Source organism: Diplotaxodon limnothrissa, linkage group LG1 (assembly GCF_057381915.1).
Source record: "Diplotaxodon limnothrissa isolate DT_005_m linkage group LG1, D_limnothrissa_male_GT1.1, whole genome shotgun sequence".
NCBI lineage: Eukaryota > Metazoa > Chordata > Actinopteri > Cichliformes > Cichlidae > Diplotaxodon > Diplotaxodon limnothrissa.
In genome coordinates this window covers 35,932,312-35,943,102 of record NC_140596.1, presented here as the reverse complement: position 1 = coordinate 35,943,102, position 10,791 = coordinate 35,932,312, and the positions used below count along the sequence as shown (strand labels likewise).

The following is a 10,791-nucleotide window of genomic DNA, read 5'->3' as shown; positions in this document are numbered from 1 at the left end:
GTTTGAGTTGGCAATATATTTCAAAATTGTACTGGGTGTAATCTGCATTAAACAAACCTGCAAGTGCTAAATATAACTACTGCAATCAACCGCTTTGCTTCAGAGATCTTTTAGCATTTAACTTATGTAAATAGTTGTCTAAATTATTCTGTTTATTTCTCTTAGGTTAGCTTTAGGCAACAAAAACATTACATTAAGATCGCATCCAGAAAGCACAAAAGTACAGAATATGTACTTAAACAGAAGTACAGATACTAGTGTTAAAAAATACTCCAGTGAAAGCTGAAGTATGGATTCAACTTCTATACTAAAGTAAAAAAGTACCGGCTCTGAAATGAACTCAAAGTAATAAAAGTAGCTCTTTGGAGAGTGTTTCTACTACCTATTTTTGTGCAAAGTTAACTGAACTCTGTGCTGTATTAATGTAATGATAAAATAATATCAGTAGAGGGAACAAAAAACATGTTTCAGTCTCATTTTTAATTCTAATAAATGTATTCAGCTTGAATCGATTATGAGAAGAGAAAAAGAAGGAAATAAAATAAAATAGCTCTTTTTTTTGTTGCTTACATTGCCGAGGCTGATTTTGCCTCTAAAAATGAGTACAGTCAGGGGTTAAAGTGAGATTCAGCAGGTGCAGGAAACCTAAAATCAGTTCTAATGGCTCAGAGTGGGGAAAAGAAAAGCATCACACATGAAATTAAATAACACAGTTAGGGTTAGTCTACCTCAGTTTTTGTTGCAGCTTGTTTCACAATATGAAAAAAACGTGTAACATGTACAGACCCAATATCTGATTTAGAATAAAATAGACCTTTATTGTCATGTACAATAAAAGTATAGAAATTATAATTTAAAAACATGAAGACATCATGTAAGCTTTAAACTTCTGGTTTATCAAATCCTAATGAGGAAATAGCTGTAGTCCTTATTTCTCTTCTTCCTCTCCTGTCCTGTCTTTCTTATCTCCATCTCTGAATGAATTTAGCTCTCTGACTTTTCTCTCCCTGTGAAATAAGCAGTAGCAGCAGACAAACTGCGCACAAACAGTGTTTTTGATGATGCTTGCTGTGCTGATAAAAATGTTGTATGTGAAATTACCTGCCACTAAAACTATGTCACTCCATTTTTGTTTTGTCCTCTTCTGTTAGGCTAGCTAGATGCTGAAGTACTTGTGTTGTGTCGGTGTTGTGCCAGAAAAAAAGAAAGCACAAACCACTTTAACCCCTGACTTTGGCACACAGGTTTGCCTCTTTCATCTCTTTTCCCCTGGTGAACAGGACTGCCTGTCTTGAGTTACTATTCAGGCTTAAATCGGTTTGATGTATGAAGGCCCGCAGTGACGTAAAATAATAACTCCCTGTCAAATGTTTTAAAACAAAAGTAACAAGTCTGTTAAGAAGTAGAACCTACAGATATTTATTTTAAAATGTAGGGTGCAAAAGTAAAATGTTGTCAGAAAAAAAACTACTCAAGTAAAGTACAAATACCTGAAAATTCTACTCAAGTTCAGTAAGTTTTTGTAATTCGTTACTGTATGTGTAACAAAGTAAATCATAGGCATTGTATGTGAAGTTTGTGTTTACTGAGATAGCTCACAGAACTCCCTCACACAACAGTTAGAGTGACAGAGTTCTCTTTGCCACAAATTGACTCCACCAGTTAAAACTACTGAAAGTGCTGCAGGGACACACTGAAGCCTGACCCAAAGGAACCACTGTGCATTTCTCAGTGCCAGAGAATAAAGGATGTGCTGAGAAGTTCCCAGTCGGTGACCCAAAGGGTCAGAGACCCTAGGTAGTCTACAACTTAATATGTGGTTATAACCTTGAGGTTGATTGGAGTGTCTATCACTAAAGTATCCCTGCAGAGTGTACATCACATTTCAACCAACCAAAAGGAACTCTGAAGAAATGTGGCTGTGAAAAGAAGATCCAATGGGATTCCAAAAGAAATATTAATAACAATGCAGGTCTCAGCTCATGTATGAAAAATATAATTTAATTTTGTTAAGCTTTACTTTACAGTATTGTTCAATTAGTCTGGAAGCCTTTTTAATTAGTTAATACTGACTTGCATGACGCACAGACTGATGGCAGTGATCAATGTCAGCATCAGACATGCAGCACGGAGTCAATAAGCAGTCCTAGTTTATTTTTGTCTGGGTAATGTAGCTATGCCAGCCCATACTGATTGGATATTTGTGTTCTCAGTGGTGTAGGAGGATTTTTAAGACCATGGACGGGCAAATTTATATATAAACCAACTTCACAGCAAAATCTCACAAGCTGAAGATACAAATATTTTATATTTACTCTAGTATAAACATTGTTTTCTGCTGCAGAATACAGTGTACGATCTTAATATGCTGTTAGAAGACTGTATGTGTGTTTGTTTTTATTTACATTTCAGCTTTGTCATAATATCTTATCTTATCTCATATTTAGATACCTAATTACAGTTTCCTATTAGTTTCCTATTATGTTTGCTGTTTTACATACAAGTCCTGAAGATAAATAAAAAAGCAAAAAGATAATGTGCTAGTAAATTTGCATATTTCTTTTTTTAGTCATTCTTTTAAAACTATGTCAATATTTTTTTAAAGAAAATTCACAGTTTTTATATGAATTTATTTTGTTGATGACTGTAAATTACTATCCAATAATGCATGCATCTTCTGGGCTCAGCCAATCAGAGCCAGCGGATTTCGTTACACAGGCATTTTGCCGTTACAGGGGCAGAAATATTGCTGTTAAGTGCCTTCATAACTTGAATTTTTCGTTAAATGGGGTATTCGTAAGTCGGGGTTCCACTGTACTAAGAATATTAAGCAAATATATTAAATATTATATGTTTTCATGGTTTAATACAGTTCTTGCTTGGTGAGTGAAAATATCCTGAAATGTAAATGTTTCAGACTGGGCTGACATCTTATTACTGTTAAAGAAAGACAATAAACTAAAAGGGTAAATAATGGAGGACATGCTGACCAGGGTAAGGATATACTACTTTACTGTAATTTAACAGTAAAAATTTCCTCCTGTGTACTCTTCCAAATACCAGAATTTATCATATGTTTAGTGTTTATTGATCTTATTATCTTAATCATTAAGCAGCTTTCTTGTTTGATCTAGTCATTAGTAAGTTTTTACTAAGAAGTCTTTTACTTCCTGTTTTTCTTTTTTTAATGTTTAACTTACATTTTTAAGGAATCACATGATCATTTTTACAAGAACTTGTGCATCATCTTCCATGCATGTACATTTCACCTATTGCATTATTGTTTTCTGATTAACAAAACAATGTTAGTGCTTCAAGATGTGCACTGTGAGATAAAATTTGAATGAATAAGAAATTACTTTTTAAAAGTAAACAGGACTGACAGTTGAGGTGCATTACATTAGAGTGATAGAGAGACGTTCCAATGAGTCACAGTGCACGGACAAGTGGACAAGTTACACGACTTTGCTGCGGGCGTTCTCTTAGGTCCACTCTCAATTGCTCCATTTCACCACTAAGCATCAATTAAAAGTTGTTCTGAGTGATCATCTTTATCCTGTCATGAAACATTTATGTTCTGAAAGGAATGACTCCAGCCACATCCCAAGACTGGTTACTGAATAATCTAATGAATATAAATATGACACAAATTATATGCTATGGCCTTCACAGGGTTAGACACGTTAGCGTGCTGTCCACCATGGCATCAAAAGCATGACATTTGTTTGAAGAATGGCGCTTTGCCCCTGCTATGTGGATTAGAAGGACTTGGAGAATATACTGTAGGTATGCCAAGGTACACTGACAGCTGTGCTGGCAGCATGTCGTAGCCCACTTTGAATTTTGAGAGAGAGGAAAACAATGTGGGGTTTTTTCAAACTTTATTGAGGCACATAGGGCAGTTACAATATTTAAACACTTTGGTAAAAACATACTGTTCCCTTTATCACAGGGATAAAAAAAACAGAAAATAGACAACAAGAAATACTGATCTAAAGTTATTATTTGGGCCATTTATAAGACACAACATACTGTGACTCCACAACAGGCAGCATGCAGGTCCTCTAACACTGTGCCCTGGGAAAAACAGCAGGACGGACACATGACCCAGATACAACAGAGCAATAACAGAGCACACACACACACTCATAGGTGCTTCTACATTTGGAGTAGGGTGTCTACATTTTATCACGATGGAGTCTGTTTAAAGCAGCCTTATATTTGGAGTCAACACACTTCTCCTTATTGGACATGTTTACCGTATAGCTGAACAAAATGCTCACAGCTGCAGTACACAAAGATTTGATGTTTTTTTTATGAAACAACACAGTTTTCATTAACATTTAAACTCCATTAAGTGATTTTTTATTAAATTTCTATTTTAAGCCACTACACTCCTAATAGAAGCACACACATTTACTTTAAAGCAGAACATAGGCATATTTGTTAGTACTGATTTCACTACGCACATTGCTTTGCGCTGCAATTCATATGTGACACAAGTCATTTTTTTTCCCTTAATCAAACCTTGATTGTGACTGTTGTACTCATCCTGACAGGCAGAAACGTGTGCTCTCATCCATGACCCGCCTACTGTTATCTAGAAACAGGTTTAGCAACAGTGCTTAAAAATGAATGAGATATCAACGTTTCTGAGGTTACATAGGCTTCCATTTCTTGTCATACCTGCACTCATGTAAACGTGGATATAACCGTTGAATAACTGGTCTGAAAAAAACATTTACATGCAGGACTTAGTGTTGGTTAGTCATAGTGTGCACTTTGAAATTATTAATAGATATTCAGTCCCTACTGTGGAAATTTTACCTTCACACCACAGAAGATTTTATTCTTGCTGTTTTGGTCATACTGTGAATTTTTAACTCGTAACTTTCTGATTTTATGTAAACAGCATTTACTGGGATAGAGTTACTAAAATTTGGTCAAGTCCGTGCATGTTTTGTGGGGCTTTTTTTTCTTTCTCAAGATCACCAGTACTGAAATAAATTTTTAAAAAGACGTTTGAATAGTATACTTGCTATTGTGTGCATGTGTGTATATGTGTATTTTCGTGTAGATCTGTATCTAGTAGGGGTGCAACAATACACAAAATTCACGGTTCGGTTCGATACTTTGGTGTCACGGTTTGATATTTTTTCGATACAAAAAAAATGTTCATGCCTTTTTAATTTGTCATTTATTAAAATTATAAATATATATTTTACCCTAAAAGTACAGTTTTTAAATTTAATGTTGCTGAAACAACAAAGTAATAAAAAAAATATATATATATATATCTGATTGAGGAATCACTCATCTTTGGAAAAGAGAGTTTATTACAGAGAAATGGCTCTTTCCAAAATAAAAGCTATACTATACGCTTCTTCTGGGCTATATTCTCAGCAGCATATTAAACATATCAGGTCCCCATAAGGAGAATCATGTGCTAACGGCTGTCTAAATGACATGGGTAAAGTTTGTAGCATGCGTGCTTGTTGTTTTTGTCTGCTTCCACTTGTCTTTGCACTAGGATGCTGTCGGCGTAAATGTGCAGTCATATTCGTTGTGTTCCCACCAGTGCTGTCAGTGTAAATCTCATTGAAATGACGTTAACGCCACAACACGGCAAATCTCCGTTAACGAGCTATCGCGGACCACCCTGTGCATGGGGCTGGACGGCCAACACGTTAACGAGTTAATTGCGCTAACACACTAGTTCCCACCAATGTAATTGAGCATTGCGTGGCACATCCAACATACTGTTTTACTTTAGTCCATGACGCGCTTACCTTCAAATCAAATCAAATCAAATCACTTTTATTGTCACATCACATGTGCAGGCACACTGGCACAGCACATGCGAGTGAAATTCTTGTGTGCGAGCCCCACAAGCAACAGAGATGTGCAAACACAACAACACAAACGAGCAAAATACAAGAATGGCCAACCTGAAACTAATAAATATATGTACAATATATAATAGTGTATGCATTTCTGGATGTGTATACTAAATATTTTCCTACGTGTGTGTGTGTGTGTGTGTGTGTGTGTGTGTGTGTGTGTGTGTGTGTGTACACATTTTTACAAATTAAATAGTAAAAAAAATAAAATAAAATAAAATAATAATAATAATAATAATAATAAAATATATAAAATATACAGAGTTGAATATGTGCAAAACAAGTGGCATTCAGGGTCATACGTCACATGAAAACCAAAATAGTTCCAAACGCCAGATCTGAATGAGGGTGGGGGAGGTTCAATTTGCCATGTTGCAAGGAGAGCTTAACTTCTGTCTCGCTAGCTCACCCTGCGCTCAGTGAATCTGCGTTCGACTACTCTGCCTAGGCTGCACTGTCGCGCGCAGATCCACTGAGCGCTCAACACAGACAGCATCGTAAGAAGGAAAGTTGATAAAATAAATTAAAAATTTTGTATTGTTCGATACATATGCATACCGAACCGAAAGCACTGTATCGAACGGTTCAATATCGATACGAGTATCGTTGCACCTCTAGTATCTAGGTGCACATTTAAAAATGTAAAAGATTTTTTTTATTCAAAGAAGAAAACCAGGAATTCTGCAGATGTGGTCACAGTGCATACGTCCTCTATGCTTTTCAGTTTGCTTTCTTTCTTCAACTTTCTCCAACTTTTTATTACAGTTTTCGTAAATTCACTGTAACCTCGAACTTCACCAGGCAGAACAGATCTCTGCATTAAATACACTTCACCCTACAAGCGTGATATTAGAAAGTCTACACACTGCGTGGTTTGCCCACGTGTGAACAGAGCAGGCGATAGTGTGCCCGGTGATGAACATCACATCCTGCCTCCTGCACGCTCCTCACAATGTGCAGGAGGAGTGTTTTCAGTAGTAAATACACATCTGTACAGACAATCCCCTATTTTCTCTTACATGTGTGAAAATGACCAAATGAACTCTTTTTACCTTTAGTTGTTTAGTGCTAAGATCAATCAATGGTCACCATGGTGATAATCATGTTCTCACCAAGAAGAGAAACTTCTTTCCAAATTTTAAAATAATAATTTTCAAGTCATCTCTTAACAAGGTAGAAGTGTACAGACAATTCCTGCTTTGATGGAGGGGATTTTATCAGCGCGTTGTTGTCCTATTTGCTGCACTGGAGTGTCTGGAAAATTTCCACAAGTGATCAATAGACAGGCAACCAGTTGCCCATCCAATCATTGAATGCTGCAGCATGGATTGTTGTTTCAAGCGAGTATAGTAAAGTCATATTTCTATGAAACTGAATGGCACCAACAAATGAAGCAACATAACAATTAATAAACAAATGATAAACAATCCTGGATCCAAGATAATTAAATTCATAATTTAATTATCTTGGATTAACTGATTAACTGATGTAGTTTATTATTCATAAACTACATCAGTAGTCACATTTTAGGGGAAATATGGTTTCCAAAGTCATCATCTACGATAATTTAAACCAGGACACTGTGTTTCAGCTCCTCCGTGGAACCTTTTGATTTAAATTATCATGGTTTGGGTTAAATTCCATGGAGACTGGTCTTGCGCAGCTAATATTTACATAATTGCTAAAAAATGGAGCATCAGAGAAAGGTGAAAATATAACTGATATGTTAATTACAATCAGTATTAATGAAACAAATACAATCATTCTGGAGGATGTCATTTAGTTGTGTGGGATTGTAATTTTGAGGTGGTGGGGATGTTACGAAAGCAAGTTACATTATATCACAGGTAGTGATATTTACTTTTTAATTATTTTATTTGCATTTTTAATCACTAGGGTTTGAGAGTAACGAAATTTCTATTCTCTGTATGTCCTGTACATGTGGCAGAATTGACAAATAAAGTTGACTTGACTTGACTTGACTTGACAAGTTACTGACTGGGATATTTGTAATTAGTTGTAATATTCACTGCTTCAGCTCCCAGAGGCAGCCTGTCACTGTACTCAGATCCCACCTCACAGTCGTCCAAATTCCCCCTGCACTGAGACAAAGTAAAGGAGTCAGTCACCACACTCTCTTCCGTATCAGCCTCCTTGTCCCCATCTCCGCTCTCCGTCTCGTCTTCCTCTTCATCCAGCTGGCTGCTGTCAATCTTCTTCAGAGACTCGGCGTGAGGTGCGTAGATGTTGAAGTTGGTGGTGAGGTTCCTCTCTATGTGATACTGGTCTTTGGCCTTAAGGATCAGCTTGTAGGTCTTGCTGCGGTACTTGTACACCAGGTGGAAGCACGTAGCCCCGAGCAGAGGCACAGTGGACACGGTCAGGAGGCAGATGCTGACTGAGATGATGATGAAAAGGTTTGGCACCTTCCTTCTTGTGGTGAACAGCACGTGGACCTCACAGTCCTCCCCTCTGTAGGTCAGGCAGAGGGAGTAGTTGGTGCCTGGTCGCAAACCGCTGAACTGATACGAGTTGACGCCATCCCTGATCTTCGACCATTGCACGGCAGAATGTTTTAGGTCCGCGGTGACGCACAGATACAAGCCATTTGAAGGGGCTTTTTCTGAGATGTCTGGAAGGCCGTGGTGCTCTTTGTTGTCAGAGGTGGCATCAGCTGCCTGGTTGTCCTTTTGTCTGGCCATGAGAAGAGGATTGAGTCGCACTGTTGCCTGTGTTTCTGACACTCCTAATGCAATCACACCAAAGTCAAACATGTATTTAATGTCATCTAGGCTCCCGTTTGAGACAGGGCTTGAAATATAGCTCGTATTAGCCGTCAAGCCACATTTGCTAGATAGATATTTTGTTAAATCCTCATTAGGTTCGGAAACACTGTCTGCAGTTGGTCGGTGAGTGGGTATGATGCTCATAATTTTTTTTCTCTGCACGGCATTAAAAGCAGATGCTTTGACTGTTTCCTGGCGTGTAGATGGGTTTGTTTTAGTGTAACTGGGTACTGTGGTCATTTGCTTCGTGGGTGTTGGTGTAGACAGCGCCATCACCTCAACTAAAACTGAATCCTCCGCTCTTCCAAGCTCATTTGTGGCAGAGCAGCTGTAGTTGCCCCCATCTTCCTTCCTGAGGTTTGAAACAAGAAGTGTGCCGTTATTAAAGACTTTGACTGAATCCGACTCGTAGGACGCCGAGGAGTCCTCGCTGGATTCTGCAGAGCCCTCCTCAGCAAACAACAAAGCCAGCTCCTGTTTTCGGCTTTTGCTGTGAATGCTCCACAGGACTAGTGGTTTTGGGTTTCCTTTGAAATCACAAGTCAAGACCAGTTTGCTGCCCTCATAGAATTGTGCATTATCTGGCTCAGTCCATACTGTGACATTGGGGCTTGTACATTTTGTCTCAGGCAGTTTCCTGATCTCCATTCCTTTAAATTTCTCTGGTGTTGCACAAGTGATGGGACTGTGCTCAGTGAGTGATATGGTGGTTGTTGAAATCCAAACTCTGAACCATTCCAGGGAGCAGGTGCAAGCGAATGGATTATTATAAATCTGCAAATGTGACAAAGACAGCAAACCTTCAAATGTTCCTTCAGCTATGGTCACAAATCTGTTATTGTTGAGCCGAAGAGACTTCAGATCTTTCAGGTTGGAGAAGGCGTCCATTGGCAGGCTGACCATCTCATTGTGATTCATCTTCAGCATATACAGTCCTGTGAGGTTCTGTAGATCCTCCCAAGGAAAGTCTACTATTTTATTGTGGCTGATGTCTAAGTTTTGCAGATGAACCAAAGGCACAAGCGCCCCCTGTTCAATGGACACAATCTCATTGTGTGACATCCACAAGGAAATCAACCTGGTGACATTGTCAAATGTCCCCAGAAGTAGTACACTGATTTTATTAGCAGAGAGACTAATGGTCGCAACACTGGGAGGAAAACCCTCTGGGACTTTATCTAGCTCCTTGTAGGAGCAATCTGCAAAGAGACGGCTGTATTTAACCGAGCAGGTGCAGAGCTGAGGGCAGATCAGTCCTGTGGTGAAGGCTGTAGAGACCCACAAACTGAAGAGGAGGATGTATGTAGCTGCCATTCTTCTGTTCCTGTAAAATGGAGTCACAGTCCATCTGTTAGTGAGTGCATTAAATCGGATAAAAAGTGCTGCGAAAAAGTATCCGCCCCTTCCTGATTTTTAAAAAAAATAAAACCATCATTTAAAAACTGGATTTTGTATTAACTCTGGTTATCTTTGTTTAACTTGAACATTTGTCTGATGATGTGAAATATGTAAGTGTGACAAATATGCAAAAAACTAAAAAACAGGCAAATACTTTTTCACAGTGCTGTAAAAGACAATATTAAAAAGAAGAAACATTGGCATATAAACAACATGAAAATGGAGCGTGTTTATATAATCCAAGACAGATTTGTAAATCATTCAGAGAGTCTCCAAATGAGTTCAAAAAGCTGGAGAGAGTCCTGACTGCATTAACAAGCGTGCACACTGCTCTCTCTGTCAGTCTGCAGCCCGACAGAAGCTACACAAAAAATCTAATTTTCCCAACATTTACACCATTGATACAATGAGCTTACAGATCACCTTACTTTTAGCCAAACTGTGTATTTGTGCTTGAGACTTTACATGGAAAGGAAATGCACACAAAACATAATTTAAATAATTTGCTTCATAGCTTGAAAGGACTGATAATCTTTAGAATTCATGGAATTAAAATAAAATGAAGCTTTTTCTGTTAAAACAGCACAGAGGTGGTTCCAGCTGGAATACTGCTCTATGACTTCAAATTGTTCTTAATTAAAAGCCAAAAGCAGTGAAGTTTGAATGTTTAAGATCCTGGCCAGCAAACATAATTAAACCAAAAATAT

General features: G+C 38.0%; 1 pseudogene; it reads right to left on the bottom strand.

The window, feature by feature from the left end:
- Positions 1 to 7,891: 7,891 nt before the first annotated feature.
- Positions 7,892 to 10,000, bottom strand: LOC146640116 (immunoglobulin superfamily containing leucine-rich repeat protein 2 pseudogene; annotated as a pseudogene).
- Between the last annotated feature and the right edge of the window lie 791 nt (positions 10,001 to 10,791).